Source organism: Puntigrus tetrazona, chromosome 2, assembly GCF_018831695.1.
Source record: "Puntigrus tetrazona isolate hp1 chromosome 2, ASM1883169v1, whole genome shotgun sequence".
Classification (NCBI taxonomy): Eukaryota; Metazoa; Chordata; class Actinopteri; order Cypriniformes; family Cyprinidae; genus Puntigrus; species Puntigrus tetrazona.
This window is the reverse complement of record NC_056700.1, coordinates 23495892-23508176: the sequence shown is the minus strand read 5'-3', so window position 1 is coordinate 23508176 and position 12285 is coordinate 23495892. Positions and strand designations below refer to the sequence as shown.

At 38.2% G+C, this 12285-nt stretch overlaps 1 non-coding gene and 1 pseudogene across 1 annotated transcript; one reads left to right on the top strand and one right to left on the bottom strand.

The window, feature by feature from the left end:
* LOC122327359 overlaps nucleotides 1-11004 on the bottom strand; it is a 31005-nt pseudogene extending 20001 nt beyond the window's left edge.
* On the top strand, nucleotides 7209-7278 carry trnae-cuc. The gene has a single exon. It is a non-coding gene; the product is annotated as a tRNA-Glu (tRNA).
* Nucleotides 11005-12285: the final 1281 nt, after the last annotated feature.

The window sequence follows — 12285 nt, the reverse complement described above, 5'->3', positions numbered from 1 at the left end:
ATTTTGTTCACTTAAAGTGTGAACAATAGATATACAATAGATATTTGAAAATATTTAGGCTACATGTATATTACATATAGAATATCTTTTAATTTATAAAAATATTTTTTTTGTTAAGATATATATATATTTATTTAAATATACACAGCACATGCATATAAAGGCATATTTTGATGTGATTAATTGTTTGACAGCACTTATTTAAATAGCAATAATATTTAATAATTCTTCATGGATCCAATAAATTTTAGTTGAGATAGAGTAATTATATTTTTAAAAAAATCGCCATGCCCAGATTTTGACTGAAACTGTTCAATGAATCCCATTGTACTCACTGAGCGCGCTTTTGATTCGCTTTAGCACGGCCTGGCTCCCCGCTGCCCGGAGAGCAGGTACTAGGGCAGAACGTGATGACTGAATAAACCCAGACGACCGAACGTAAAGACCTTGCAGCAGGAGAGGAGACATGTCCTCCTTCAACTTCATCCTGAGAGGAGAGAGAAAGCAGAGGATGAGAAGATTAGAAAGATACAAAGTTAGTGATTTACTGTCTCACAAGAGCTATTTAGCCTGATATTTGTCTTTCACTCACTTTGTGTTCTTCTTTTACTTTCCTCCAAGTATGCGTATATTCCTCTTCTTCTGGAAGGTCTTACTGAGTTCCTCCGCGCTTCTGAAGTGCTTTACGCTACAGATGGTACTTGTTGGCCTTCTACTGCCTACTGTCAAACTCTGTTGGCTAAGTGGGCAACTTCTGTTCCATTTCTCTTTCTCCCACTCCAGCCTGCTCTGGCGGGTGCAAAGCCTCCTGGGTATAAGGACTCCCTGTGGAGAAACATACCAAGCAAAAATGTCATGCTTTTTTAAAATCATCAAAATTTGAATTGATACTTTGGCTCTAGAGCAACACCAGTCCACTTTTTCCCATCAGCCCTGGTTACAGAAGTATTTTTTCATACAGGTAGATTTAAAGCATAGGAAGACTGACTATAGACCGACTACTTTAGCAAGAAGAGAGTTTTTAAGACGCGTTTTTTTTGAGGATTTGCTTTTTTCTGTTCCTCACAGGAAATTTTCACAGAATTGTGGTTAATGTAGTTTTTTTAACCAGTAATTTGTTGTTGAAACAATGGCTGGATAGGTTTAGGAACAGATGCTATCTGGACTCAAATGTAGGCTGTCAGATAGCATGTGTGTTAGCCACTATGTCACGGCTCTGACAGGATCATTGTGAGGCTGGCAGACAGTGAACGCCATGAGCTCAGATGACAAAACAAGACAGGCTTGTCGCTCCTGGAAGGATGAAGCCTCTACACTAAAACAGTGCCTCTACTTGAGAGAAGGATGCTTATGAATGTGCCGTGTGTGCTGAGGGGAAGAGATGGAGGGGGAGGGGGTGGACGAGCATATCCAGAACATGAAATACAAACCGAGATATTTGGCCAATTTCGAAATCCCAAAAATAAAGATCGACCTGATAACCGGGCGCCTATATGATAGAATGTTTGCTTTGAACTTATAAATTACATTCAAATGGGTCAATAATTCCAAGTGCAAAAACATCCCAAACCCTCCGAAGATGCATGTTTTACAGCGAGAGATAAACTAAAGAAACTAAAGAAAATACAAAGAAACTGGGAAAAATAAAGCTGGCAGACTTCTTTTTAAGGCTTGATGCTTCAAAGCAAGGTCAAAAGACAAGCCGATAGAGACGTCTCAAATATCAGCAGAAATGTTTTCTCTCCCTTGAGCTTGTACTCAACAGAGGTTCAGAGGCGGCCAGAGTTGTGGTCAGTCACTATATGCATACCTAGAGAGCAGGGTGGACCCCAAAAAAAAAAGCCAATAAATGATATATAAATACAACTTACTGATAACAAATCTGAGACTCTGAAACATCCACAAACGCTTTACAGAACAGTCAAGATTCACCATTTACCAATGACTTAATGGAAAATGTGTACAAAGGATATTCTAAGAATGTTGGGATCCCACTCACTTCCCACTGTACCGATAAGAACAAAAGCAATGAGGCGCTTTCAAGTAATCTTTTTATGTTCTACCTAAAGTCACGAGTAAATTATTTTTATGAACTATCTCTGTGAGACCCTTTCTGAAATTCCAATATCGCAACATGAACTCTTCAAGGTTTCTCAAACTACTTGTGGATAGTGATTGCAGCTAATTGTTTCGTGGATAAACATCATATGCCGCTGCCTCTAAAGTCGTGTGAGGGCTGCTGAGTACAGAGCAGCAATAATGATAGCACATTCCCTGACTCCTGTGAAATCCCAGACATACTCGCCTGAGACCAGTAGCACATAGACATTAAAACCTTTTCCATCCAAAGGAATGTCACAGGCTGGAGATACGTGTAATATGTAGACATAACCCCAGTCAAACTCTCTCTAGTTCACGAGACTATTTATAGAAACTAAGCTGCAAAAATCTAGGTCGCTCAGAAATCAGATGTGCATAACCATTAGCACATTAACATATGAGGAGTTTGACTATTACATAAAGGGCTTATTCATTAATCCCACAAATATTCTGATGGACAAGTTAATAGCGTGAAATATGCAGCAGAACGAGGGTATTCAATCATAATTGACTTAATTTTTAACAGAAATAAATGAAATCATTTGATTACAGTATTTTGATATACACAACTGTTCAAAGTTTTAGTATCAGTAACATTTTTTTAAATGTTTTTAAAAGTTGTTGCTCACTAAGGCTGAATTTCATCAAATGCAATCAGATCAATAGCATAAGCAACTAACAGTACTATTGTTAAATATTACTACTATTTAAAACCTTCCATTTTAAATATATATATATATATATATATATATATATATATATATATATATATATATATATATATATATATATATATATATATATATATATACAAATGTAATTTATTTCTGTGATTTCTGTCATTATCTAGTCTTCAGTGTCATATAATCCTTTAGAAAAATTTATTGGGCTAATTTGGTGCCAGAAAAACATTTCCTGTTACCATTAATTCATTGATGAACAGAAAGTTTGAAATATATTTTTTGGAAGTAAATTTGAAATGAAACTTAGAAACTGATTTTAACTAGATTTATTGTCTAGTAACATTAAAAATGTCTTCTTTATGGTCCTTTTTGATCACTTTTTTGATCAAAGGTGTTCTTGCTAATAATAAAAAGTGTGTTAATAAAAGTACAGTTTTTATGAAATTCCAAAATCATGATTTTAGTTGGTATGTTATAACATTTAAACACATCTTCTTCTACTATGAGTTGTCAGTCAACAGTTAGATTTATTTATTCACTTTATTTACACATCTTTTTTGATCACGCCAGCATCAAGACTATTTCCTTTGTGATTCTAAATTACATTCAGATGAGACATTTTTTTAAATAGGGTCAATAATTAAAATATACAGAGGAAAAGCATCCATCAATTCACAAAACAATGTTTACTAGGTGGAAAGGAAGTAGCTGAAAAAGGTGCCATGAAATTTAAAAAATAGCTAATGGGCATCTGTTAACTTAAAGCCTATAACTGTCTAGTTGTTTATTATTATAATTACTTACTATAATGGGAGGGATTTCAATGTGTCAGGCCATGATTTGCAGCACCAGACACATCTGGGTGTAGACAGCGTAACTAAAAAAACTATTGTGAAATGTACAATACGACATTAACAACCATTTCCCCTATACGCGCGTGTGTAGAAATTCAGGACTTGTGCGCTAAAAATATGAAGCTTAACTTAACATTTGCAATTCAAAAATGCTGGATGGGCATAACCAGGTGGGCCAAAACCATTGAAATATGATTAGCAAATGTGTGATCCTCCTCTGTGCATCAGTACTTTCAATAACAATCCCCATTACTGGCAACACGTGCATCTGAATGCACAAGAGTTAGATATTTGATGGCGATCAGCATAGTGAAGGTCTTCCGCTAAACTCAGCTATCAAATATCATCTCCCCTGAGCAACCTGATCCAAACTCACCTGCGCTGCCACAACACTCGACCAAAAGCGAATGAGCGTGGCGCGCTGGAAGGGCACGGTGCTGACAGATCACCTGCATTAATATCTGTAACATTATGCTAGCCACAGTCATGCTTTTGCCTTATTAATATTCATGACCGAATGGGTGAAAAACAAAACAAACAAAAAAAAACAACTTACTCTGAAGGATTTGGAAAATTGGAACAACCAGCCAGGACACGTCCAGAAACTGCATAGAAGAATGCAAACCCTCTGAACACCTTAGCAACTAAACAGCAACACCCCGGTGACCACTCTAACACTCAGCAGCGCCATGATGTTGAGTTTTGCACAGGCAAGAACCAACATGGTTTGTGCAAGGATACCCGAGTACACTAAAGGCCGGTGATAAATCTCACAAATCTTCGACACAGAGAAGAGGATCCGGTATAAACAACAAAAAGGCTTAAACTGAAAAACAAAACGATTTTGCAAAGCCGCTCTTCCTTTTTCCTCTTGTGATCGTAAATCAAACCCCAGCCCCACGCAAAATGCAGACAGCGGTTGCAGAAGTGAAGGAACAGGCTTCCAGACACACCTACCAAGATTTTTTAAATCAGAGCCCCATCGCTTGTTACCCATAATCCCTTTGAAGTATACACCACTAGAAGAGGTGGGTGTGATCGAACCTGTTCGGCTGGTCCATCACCTCGTGCTCAGGGTGTGAGAATAGAAGACGTTAATCATACACTCCATATAATCCAGGCCATAGGGAATGAAGCAAAACTATTTACTGCTGCAATTAGTTTCACAATCTATGCTGCATCACGCTTCCAGTGGCGGTACAGTATAAAGCATCACTGTGCACTCTACAAACCAGAATAATTTTGTAACCACGTTTGGTGCATCCGTCTCTGCTTGCAATGCTTTTTGAAATAAATGTCATTAAATGTGCCCTCACAGCGCTCATCGTTCTGGTACAAGATGAGACATCTTGGTATGTGACTATTTATAGCGTTAAAGGATAGTTTACCCATACCTTGTCGCTTACAAACCTCAAGACTTTGGTTAATATTCGAACACTCAAATTAAGCCTTTTTTCCATTCTTATGTATCGCCTTTATGAACAGAGTGTTATCTATAGAAAACACGCCTTTATCATGTAGATGTAAATAAATGGCTAAATTAAATCTGTTTACCATAAAAGTCAACAGTATCTCTTCGCTAGACCGATTGAATCATATAGATATCTATTTTTTTGATCTTTTAAGAATATGTTAATTAACCCAAGTCTTGTGAGTTCAAACAACAAGAGGGTCACTAAATGACAGAAAATTCCTATATGTGGATGAACCTTTCTATAATGGGATGATTCCCCTAAAAATGTTGTCTTCTATTCACTCTTTCATACCACTCGTAAGCATTTAATTGTGCTTTTGAGCAGACTGAGAAACAGATTTGACGCATGATCTACAAGAAAACATAAATAGGAGAAATAACAATTGGCGGTTTTTTGACAAATGCTCTTAAGTGCATTTATGTGGATTTCCAGAAATGTCAAATGTATATTTTAACCCAGTGCTCCTATTAAATACATGCAAACCTTCACACTATCGAACAACTTCAAGTTCAAGTTGAGTCAAACATTTGCAGATACTTATTCTTAGTGCTGGCCTTCAACTGACAGCACATAATCCAGATTATCTGAAAGCATGTCAACCCACTATCTTCCTGATCACCCACAACACACTGTGCAGTCCCGTGCCACCAGCAAACTCATCTGTGACCTTGTTTAGGCAAAGCATCTTCTTCACGACAAAATATGCTCTGTCGCCTTTTAAATCACACGGAGAACCTAAGATGATGCGTAAAAGGCCGTGCGTGTTGATGTCAGAATGCGTGTGAAAAAAGATTAGCTTGTTTAGTGTGCATGCAGGTGTAAAATAATGGGCTGGAAGCGCAAAATAATTTATGTATTCTGTGTGTGTGTGTGTGTGTGTGTGTGTGTGTGTGTGTGTGTGTGTGTGTGTTACAGGCTAGGGACAGAAGAGGCCTCAAAGATGATCAGTGTCAAAAGAGTAACGCAATGCCATCCATATCCCACATTCCTCGAGTTAAGAGGTGTCAGAGACTGCAAAAAACCCTATTCACACGCGAGTATTGATACGTACGACGCTTTACTCCGTGCATGCGAGTCTTAAATATGTAAATCAACGTTGCACCACACGAGCCGCACAGACAATAAACACTCACCTTATTCTTCCAAGCTGCCGCCGCTGATTCAGTCAGACTCGCAGCATCCCGTTTAAAATGGGCGAAATGGTATCACAGAAGAACTAGACGCCGCAAATACAGAGTAATGATTGTTATTTTTTTTTCTGGGTCGGTGTATATTGCGGTCGCTGACTCGCGCCGGCCGTCTCTCTCAGCCCGGAAGTGATGGAAGCGTTGTCATGGCAGGGCCGGTTCTCGCGCTCCTATTGGCTGACACCGGGTGGCGCGTGTTGAGGCTGACGTGACATCACGCTCGGGTTACCAGCGGTCATGATCGATTTGATTGATTTATTAGTGAAATTGCATTGGTATTTGTTTTATGTATTTGTATTTTTGCGGCCCATCGAGGCTTTGTGAAGTACATTTTAGCGGTAAAGGGAAACGGTGATGTGTAAGAGTTGGATAGTGCCGTTGATTCTTTTTGTTGGGTCGACGAGAGCAGCGCTGCAGCGCCCCGAACAGCTGGCAGGCAGCCAGTGAGGAGACGTTCGAGTCATTTCTCGAATCAATTCTTTCTGAACAGTTCGTTTAAAAGAACTAGTTCAAAAAAAGCGATTCGTTTATTCGTTACTTCACCACGTCACCTCACAGCCCGGCGTGCATGCTCTAAAAGTTATACTTAAAATCAACTTAATACATCGTTTTGTTCTCAATGGAGGTACATAAAAGCGACGGTTCTTGTTTTAACGGATCAGTGAATTGTTCATTCGTGAATATTTTGTGAATCGGTTCATTCCACAATTTAAAAATCTGGCATTTGCACAATCGATAACACAGATTCCTATTTACCGGTTTTGGGAATGAAAGGTTTGAATATTACCTCATATAAACGTAGGAAGTATCCTAAATGATATTACTAAGACATAAAGATTTGAAGTTATATCTTCGTCATATTTCAGGTAGTTTGGGGAAGGGTGGGATTTTCCCGCCATCTACACGCAAGCGCCGCTGGTGTAGTGGTATCATGCAAGATTCTCATTCTTGCGACCCGGTTCGATTCTCGGGCGGCGCGCACTTCTTTTGCAGTAGAGAAGCTGACACACAGACGCTGCACAATGACAAAAGTTCCCACCGTAGCTTGTCTGAGGATGCATTATCGCTGTATGAAAAAATCTATTTACAAATGTAGACCTGCAAGTATCTGTATGCGTGGGAAGAATTGACAATATAAAGCAGCCTTGAAGTCATAATAACCATCATGACGATGGTTTGGTTGAGTTAAAACATTTGAAATGTTTTTGCTGAGTTTAGAGGAGTATATAGCACATTACACAAAACAACGCCATGTCAATGAAATAATTTCATGTCAGCTGTCGATCAGCCGCTGCTCACGCTGAAGTATAGTCAAAGTTTAACTTTTTTAAAATAAGTAAACACAAACAAACAACAATACTGCTGCTGACAGTAAATTAATGGTGCTCTGGCTGTCAGAAACACTTCAAACGGTATAGCGTACATTAGCTATTGAATTAAATAAGAAATATTAAAATACCAAAACAAACAAACACACACAAATTAAAAAAAATACAATAAACTGAACTACACACAAACAGTAAATACAGATTTAAAAGCATCACACAGTAAACACATGCACTAAACTAAGGTGTTTATTTTGCATGGGGGTCCAAAAGGTAGGGTTATGGTTAGGCCAGTGTGGTCTCCACTCAAATAGCTTTGGATGCAAAAACTCCACCCAGATCAGAAACAACAGCAGCATGTACCTTGTTCCGGTCCAAAAATGTGAGTCGTGTCCTAAGCTGTTTGTATACATATGTGTTTATTTTAGCAAAGCAGTAACAGCAGTGATTTATTGTCTTCTTATGTCCTCTAGATGGCACACAGCACCATTATTTGCTGCTGTAGGATGTTTGGATTGAGGCCAGCAGAGGTCACTCACTTTCTGGTCATGTGGTTAAGAAATGCACCTGCTGGGGCGCATGACCTCCCAACCAAAGGTGAGCTGAGATTGATTGATTGATTGATTGATTGATTTACATAAAGGCATAGGGATGAATACGTAACTTTGAAAAGGCAATGTTGAATACTTAACTTCTGTAGAAAGACCATAACTATATTTGACTTTAACGAGTGATTCATTCTCACGCCAGACAAATCTTTACTTATAAGTAAACATTATAAACATTATTATTATGCTTGCATAAGTTCATACAATGACTTTTTTTTTATTAATAAAGACGAGGAACCAAAAATTAAATGCTGACAGAAAAAAAGGTGAAAGAAAAAGGTTTCTGTACTTTGTTTGAGTGGTTTCAAATATGTTTAAATCATTGCTATTTTTTAGTAATTGCTATGAAATTATATTTATATTACTTACTTATAGAATTGCAAGTTTAAAACATGCTTGCTTTATTCTACCAGAATACAAATGAGATAAGAATAAGTAGTCTTTTTTTGCTTTACGATAGAGAGCGAAAATGTTTTTTGCCAAAGCCGAATGTGATGTGGCTTTTTATGTTATTGATTTTATTGGCCCCATACGCCTAGCTTCTAGTTTTATGTGATTTGAATTAAAACGATGGCTTTATTCAATGCAGTAACAATAGTCGGAGCACAAGCTCAGACTATAGAGAGGTAAGTGTGAAATAAAAGGTGATAGGTGAGCTGTGATTTATTTCAAATAAGAGCCTATGGGAGGACACGCTATAGGTGTATGCTTGTGTGTAAGTGTGTGTGTGTGTGTTTATTCTGAGCCACTTCACCTCGTGGCCACTTAACCTTCAGCGCTCTTTCCGTATGTTCAGCGGTGTGTCTGTTTACACACACACTCAAGCCTGAACACATGTAAGTGACCTTTAAGCTTTGTACCTGCCATTTATTGTGTCTGCCTGTGGTCTCCGCATGATCGAACTCGATGTGCTCACTGGGGTGCTGCAAGGCAAATATATGAAAATGAAGTGCGTGGAATTTAAGTGAAATGCGATTAATATGTTAAATACGATCATTGATAATATTTAGCAATACTGAGAAGTTAATCAGTGTATCAGAATGATTTCTGAAGGGTCACGTGACGCTGAAGACTGGAGCGTGATGCTGAAAGTTTCAAACAAATTGCATTTTAAGTATTACAATAGATTACAACATTGTATAAAATAATAATATAGCTTTATACAATTTTCGATCAAATAAATGCAGCCTTAGAACACATCTTAGTTCCTACCAGTGTATATGAGTGCAGCATATATAAGTTTAGTGCATAAAGGTCTCTTTGAGGTCATTGTGTGAGACGGTCAGTGTGCGATGTTAGAGGGCAGATGAAATCTTTTTAAAAACTCTTTCATCTTTTTTTTTGTCTTGTCATGTGTGTGTACAAATATGCCGACACTTGACTGGACAACGCAAGAGAACGAACCTTCTGTTCTCCAGCAGCAGCCTGAAGCTTGTTTCAGCGTGTGTACTTTTATGTGATGTTGGCTAGTCATGTGCACGTTTCTACATAATTAGACATCCTTTTTAGAAATGTGCAAAGGTGAGTGTGCTTTTATGCGCTCAGATATGTGTGCATAAGTATGGCTACCGATGAATGAATTTATACTTCCAATGATCATAAAAGGTTTGGGTCAAAATACATTTTCTTGAAAATAATTTTATTTAAATAGCGCCCAGCATGCATGTGAACATCGGTTCACACTGGTACAGATTGTCCATCACAGAATCACATTTTAATTCTAACAATCGAATTTTTCTACACGTTTTAATCAGGTGGTCTTGCAAATTGCTGCTTTTTTTTTTACATGTTTGAAGATGTGTGGAGTGATAGTTTTGTATAAAACCTGGCTGTCATGAAATAGTAATGTGTGGTGCTAAGGTCTTTGTTGGTCCAATATTCTGGTCTCTGGATATGACTCCTACTACAGTGTTTGTTTGCAGGATTTTTTGCCTTGTTTTATGATTTTATCACTTATTAAGGTGTATTTTTCATTTATACATTTTAAGGCTATTTGGGGCTTTCATAACATGCCTTCTTTCAGAATAAAAAAAAAAACTTAAATACACTTTTAGTGTTTATTATATTACACTTTATCTATGTACGCCTGTATTACAATTATAATACAGTATTTTTAAAAGCCATTTTCTCCACACTTTTTTTTTTTGCATACACCAAACCAGCCCAATTCTGAAGGCTTTTATATAGTTTTGTTCAGATATTATTTACCCGGATTAGTGCAAACCCTTTCTTGGCTCTGACCTATATATGCAACACATCTATTCCAAATGTTGCTAAAAACCTGCTGAAAATTTGCTCTTTTCCTGGCCGTTATCAGTATTTTTGATTTATGGAGTTGCGCAAAGAGACATTAAAAATTCCCTTTTAATATGCAACAAAATAAAACAAGCAAAACAAAAAAAGTATTTGTGAACCTGGCTTTATGCAAAGTGCATGCAAATATGTGCATATTTAATTAGACAACGGCTCATCTGCATGCTTGAATTTCTGAAAACGTAATCAGTAGGGGAAGATCTAGTAACCTGGAGCGAAAGTCAAGAGTACTGACGTCCAACTCGTGAGAACTCTGAACTTTGTGCAGAATCCTCCGCTCGGGACGAGCACGGGTGGGGAAGAATGCTCTCCATTGAAGACCCCCGAGCATCGCCGCTGCCCTCTTTGAGGTCCAGTTGGGCTTAAAAATGTTTTAAGACCAGAGAAGGATTAGAGAACAAAAGATCCTTCTGTCATCAAAGAGGATCTTCTCCCAGGACTCATCTAACCGCTTTCCATGCCTGCCCGCAGGTCTGAGCGTAAGGCGAGAGAGGAGCGGAGTTATAGGGACAGAGGAGGGGTAGATTTCAAAGGTAATCTTTAACTCTAAGCCCGGCAGACTGGCTGAAACAGGCTCCTCCTCCCCAGTCTGAGCCAGCATGTTGTCCATCCCTCCCAGTGGGTTCGCTGCTTCCCCAGTCGCCTGCATTCTTCCTGCCCTTTGTTTCCGGGAGGGCACTGAAGTGGCTGTATTCATGGCCTCGGCCGTAGGCGAGAGAGAGGAGGATTTCGAGGACTCTCGAAAGGGGGGTGACTTTAACTCGAGACCCTCAAGTCTCTTCCTAAAACAACACTCCCTTGAAACAAATACCTGCTTTGTTCTGGCGCTCTCTTTCAGGCCCAGCGGGCAGGCTATTAACACAAAAAGAGGGTCCCGGGAGAGAGCGATCGCTGTGGTCAACCGGCGTGATCCCAAAACAGATATGGCTTGTGTTGGCGATGTAGATGACCTTCTGAAAGTCTACGCATAAGGAGCATACTTTGTTTGATTAAACTCCCCTCGGATGACATGGGGCAGTGCCTTTTGAAGCCTGGATCGTTGATCGTTAGCTTTTGTAAAAGATTCAGAGACATCGGTTTAGTTTAGCGTTAGTCTGATTCATCTATGCTGGACTACACTCCTTGACACTCTTTATTCTTAGACAAAATATTTATTTATGCATTTAAAAGGACATCTACAATAAAACTCAGGACATTTATTTGATCATCTGGTAGCAAGACTATGTTTTATGGATATAGGAATACACATGATAATGATTTTTGATACATGTATGACCCTAACCTTCAAAAGCTTTTCACAATTTCTCATGCTCACCAAAGCTACATTTATTTGAAAAAATAAAAAAAATACACTCATGTTGTGAAATAGTATTGCAATTTAAATGAATAGTTTTCTGTTTTATTCCTGTTACAAAGCTGAAAATGTCAGCCTCCTTCGGTCTTCAGTGTCACACGATCCTTCAGCAATCATTCTACTATGTTGTTTTACTGTTCAAGAAACTTTTATTATTATGATCAATGTTGATAACAGCTGAGTTGTGTGGAACTGAATTATTTTTTTAGGATTCTTTAAACTTTAATAAAAGTTCAAAAGAACACCATTTATTGGAAATTCTTTAGTAACCTTTACTGGGATTTTTAGCTTTGTATAAAGTCAAAGTATCCTTACTATGTAAGAACTGACCAATTTTAGAAGCAGTGCATGGTTTTTAGTGTGTTGTGGAACTTAACTTAGTATGC